Source organism: Mytilus californianus, unplaced genomic scaffold (assembly GCF_021869535.1).
Source record: "Mytilus californianus isolate M0D057914Y unplaced genomic scaffold, xbMytCali1.0.p SCAF_10, whole genome shotgun sequence".
Lineage (NCBI taxonomy): Eukaryota > Metazoa > Mollusca > Bivalvia > Mytilida > Mytilidae > Mytilus > Mytilus californianus.
In genome coordinates, this window is record NW_026262582.1 from 23,044,460 (window position 1) to 23,049,245 (window position 4,786).

General features: G+C 33.6%; 1 long non-coding RNA gene across 1 annotated transcript; it reads right to left on the reverse strand.

Moving 5' to 3' along the window:
• Positions 1-568: 568 nt before the first annotated feature.
• Positions 569-4,319, reverse strand: LOC127717788 (uncharacterized). The gene is made up of 3 exons (XR_007989375.1): positions 4,246-4,319; positions 3,189-3,304; positions 569-722 (listed from the first exon to the last, which is right to left on the reverse strand). It is a non-coding gene; the product is annotated as an uncharacterized LOC127717788 (long non-coding RNA).
• Positions 4,320-4,786: the final 467 nt, after the last annotated feature.

Genomic DNA, 4,786 nt, shown 5'->3' on the forward strand with positions numbered 1-4,786 from the left:
CTATAGATCTTGAACTTTATCTGGAGATTGTTCATGTGTTATTTCGTCTAGCTTATATAGAAATGGAGCTGATTTGGGTCTAAGTGATCGTTTAGGCGTAACAACGTGTGGTTGACTAAAAGGTCGAAGGTCTATTCGACTCCGTGATTTCTTAAATGGATGTATAAAGAAGGACCAGTCTTTTTTCGCCATCTGTGATGGTCCGCAAGTAGTTCGTGGTCTGCAGCCCTGTAAAAATGCAAAACATTTGTAACTTCGAAAAAATAAAGAAAATATAATACCTATAATACATAATAACAAAATAAATAAAAATTAAAATACTTCAAAGGAAAATCTGTATTTTTTTTTAATTATTTCTGCAGACAAAGAAGATATCGGAAACGAAAAATATCCTATTCTTTATCAACAAAGAAGCGATCGGAAACGAACATACCCTATTCTTTATCTATAGGAAATAATGTCTTATGCAATAAAAGATATGAGTCTTAACTTTTATATATCCTTACAGCATTTAAACTGACTTATTTTTGCTGACGGTATACAGGTAGTACTGTACTTACCTGTGAAATGTCCTTTGTTATAAAATAATACATCCACCAGCCAGGTATGAAGAACACAGAAAACAGAACAGTAAGCCAACCTAAAGCATTGGCCCAGTTAGGATAAACATAGGATCCTAACTTTATTGGCTCATACTGGAGTGCTTTAAGTATCACGACAAGCTGAAATAGAGGAAGAGAATCACTTTGTAAGCAGAAGCAGATATTCTTTGTCTTCTGTTTTAGTGTTTTGGGGTTGCTGTCACATAAACTTATTTATCACATGCATGTACATATGTTGGAGAAATAATTACTACTTATAAGTTCTATAATTTGTGGCTGATGTTACAGTGTATGGAATTTTTCATAAAGATATGTTTAACACGTGATACACTGCTTGTATTAGATGTAAGCTTCTCGTATCTGAGGTGCGTTAGCCCCAAAGATATGAGACCATTACATCTGCTTTACATAGAAAATGCAACTAGTTTTGATAAAACAAGAACAGTGTCACTATCTCAAATTTTCCGGATGCAGTAACACTTTCAGAAGATGTTTTGTAGTTATGTACTTGGAATGAAATCTTGATTGCGTCTATTTTTCTGTCATCAAATTGATACCTTATCACTGCTTTTGCATGGCAATATGAATTTCTGTACTATCTTGCCTTTTTCTGGTTTAATTGCCAAAATCTGAACTTTTTTGCTGATAAATACTATTAGAAAAACATATTAAATCTTCCCTCAAGTACTAGCAACGAAAAGTACAACCAATCGCAAATAATGAACTTTAAATGGTATTTTAAAACATTTTGTATATAATGCAGAAAAAGAACATATTTTTTTTCTTTGCTCCAATATATATTTAATAGATATACCTACACATATTGTTTACATTAAGTTTGGTATTGCTATCACCTTTTTGAAGATTTATCTAACAGATGGTTATAATATAAAAATAATAAGATGTGGTATGACTGCCAATGAGACAACTCTCCACCAGAAACCAAATGACATAGAGGTTAACAGCTATAATAGGTCACCGTACGGTCTTCAACAATGAGCAAAACCCATTTATTAATTCAGTATTTCAGAATATGATGTATTTAGAAGTATCACGCGTTTGAAAACTGACTAGATGGTTAAGTATTTATGAACGTGCCGTTTTAGAATCTAATGCATTCTGGGTGATATTTTCAAATGCGTACACCAAAGTATTGTGATTGATTAAAAAACGTCAAAAAGAATGTAAATTGAACCAATATTAATAACGTGGCGTTATTTTCATTTTGGGTACATTAATGAAATCAACCACAGTCCATTATATTCTAAATGCAGAGATATCATGTCTGTCCATCACTAACGTAAAGTAATTGTATATCAGGCGGTTGTTCAAATCATTAATATGAAAACTAGCAAATCAAGTAGAGTTATGACTTTAGTAAGACAAATGGTTTTAATGAATTTAAAAAACAATACGTCAGTTAAGGCAATTTATATCCCGTCATAACAAAACCAAATTGCTGATTGTCTTTCTCGTTCTCAGTGGGGGAAGTTCAGTCCATCACATTCTAAATGCAGAGATATCATGTCTGTCCATCACTACCGTAGAGGAATTGTATATCAAAGTACAATTAGTTTCTTACATAATGATAACTAGATGACATGTTTTTTTCTGGTCAAAGGAAGACAACTCGACGAGTCTCTTTCACTACCAATGACTTACAGGTTGTCACATGCGATTATTATATATTATGTAATTTAATCAGTGGCGGATCCAGAAATTTTCATAAAAGGGGGAAGGGGGGGGGGGGGGGGGTCACTGACTGCCTAAGAGGGAGCCAGCTCCAGTCATACCTCAGTGATTCCATATATAATCAACCAAATTTTTCCCACAAAAGGGGGGCCCGGCACCCTGCCCCCTCCCCAAATTCGCCTCTGGTAATGTTGCTTTGCTTCCTAAGAGTTCACTAAAATGAGTATACTTTTTTTGTCGGAAATCTTCTGGTTTACACGTATTCTGCTAAATTCAAAGTCCAGTAGAATTTAATCGAAATATTTCATTGCCTCGACTTCGAAGACCTCGTAATTCAAAATTTGTGTCCTTTCCATGAGGGTGTGGATGGGGTGGGGGTTTACAGAATAGAGAATAATGGGCAAAAAAATATAATGAATAGAGAAAAATGGACACACACAAAAAATAAAGAATAGAGAATAATGAGGTGCAAAATATAAAGAATAGAGAAAAATGGCCTAATAAATTAAAGAATTCAAAAATGAAGGACCCCATCCAGACCCTCATCCATTGTCAGGTTTCGTGTTTTGACTGATGAATTTAACGATACTGTCTGCACACGTAGTAAACCATGTACGAACAATAAAATTACCAACCACGCTATAGATTCTCAAACGGCGAATTGATAAAATAATAGTATATGTAACACTGCTACATCTAATAGTTACTATATATAAAAATTAGAAGATGTGGTATGATTGCCAATGAAACAACTCTCCACAAGAGACCAAATGACACAGAAATTAACAACTATAGGTCATCGTACGGCCTTCAACAATGAGTAAAACCCATATCGTCATGATATATGTATGACTTAGTACATTTAACTTGAGATGACAGTTACGATAAACGTACCAATAGTATTATAGGTGCTACAACACACCACGTGACTCCAAAGAAATAAAACGTCACAGTAGTAAATATAGTTCTACCAAGCATCATCTCTATGTCAATCTTGAAATGTAGAAAACCTGTAATGTAAAACAAAGATAGGGCAATTATTGTACAGTGGCGGATTCAGGGGCCGTAGAGGGCGAACGCTCCTCTCTTCGATTGGAAAATGATAATTTTTTAAGCATAAAATTGTCCAAATTTGTCTCGCCTCGCTCGTTTATATTCATTTTGTTGCATTATGCCTTTTTCAAAAATCCTAGATCCGCCCCTGCCGTATATGTTTATAAAAAAACACTTTGAATTAAATATACTAATTGTACATACAAAAAACATAAGAAATTGCGTAATGTAGCATCCAAAGTTAAATCTAATAGTATAGAAGTGAACAAGGATCAATATATTTTGCTGATATTTTTTCCTACAGAAGCTAATGTCAAATATTTAACATATTTTGCAATTTTAGCTATTACAACTCTCAAATATTTTACCAACTCTCAAATATTTCTTCTGTTACCTATTCTAACATCGGACTCGGACTTCTTTTAAACTGAGTTTTACTGTGTGTATTGCTGTGTATTTGTTTATTCTACATTGGCTAGAGGTATAGAGGGAGGGTTGAGAAACATGTTTAACCCCGCCGCATTTTTGCGCCTGTCCGAAGTCAGGTACCTCTGGCCATTCTTAGTCTTGTATGTTTTTTAATTTCATTTCATTTATATGTTTTGGAGTTTAGTTTGACGTCCATTTTCTATGAACTAGTACACATTTTTGTTTAGCTACCAGCTGAAGCCCGCTTCCTGGTGCGGGATTTTCTCGCTGTGCTGAAGACCCATTGGTGGCCTTGGACTGTTTTCTCCTCTATGGTCGGGTTGTTGTCTCTTTGACACATTCCCCATTTCCATTCTCAATTTTATGAAATATTTGCCACTGGACGTTAATCGACCAACAAACAATCAATACATCTCGAAGTTTAATTTTACAAAATTCTAGCGAAAGTAATAACTTGTTTTCGCCTTACCTCTAAGAAAGCGCATGGGATATTTTTCTGTGTCAGAGGTTGAAAAACTAAATCCATATACATATACTACTACTATTAGTTCTATTACTCCAACAATGAGCAAAGGGAAACCTCCAACATAGTTATCTAGAAGGTTAAGCATATACAGTCCACCCTGTAAATTAAATAAAATAGATTTCACGTATTACCTATTACCATTTTAATTTTCCTACAACTGTTTTACTACTGTAAACTTTTAAAAATTTCTCAAAAAAAAGAAGAAAAAAAACAAGCAAACAAACAAACAAACACAATTAATGAAAGAAATCCACTAAAAGTATTCCATTTTCAATTTGAAAATCCTTTATTTGTAGTGCAAGGTCATACGACAAGATATAGGTTTAAAAGATGAAATGTATGATCATAATATTTGTTATAGTACGAATTATTCTTCCTATTCTTTTCAGTATAATTTAGAATACTTTTTTTTTCAGCAAAGTTTACATGTATAATACACGTGTTACTTTCCTGACAATCAATTATACCATTATGGAAATTCAGA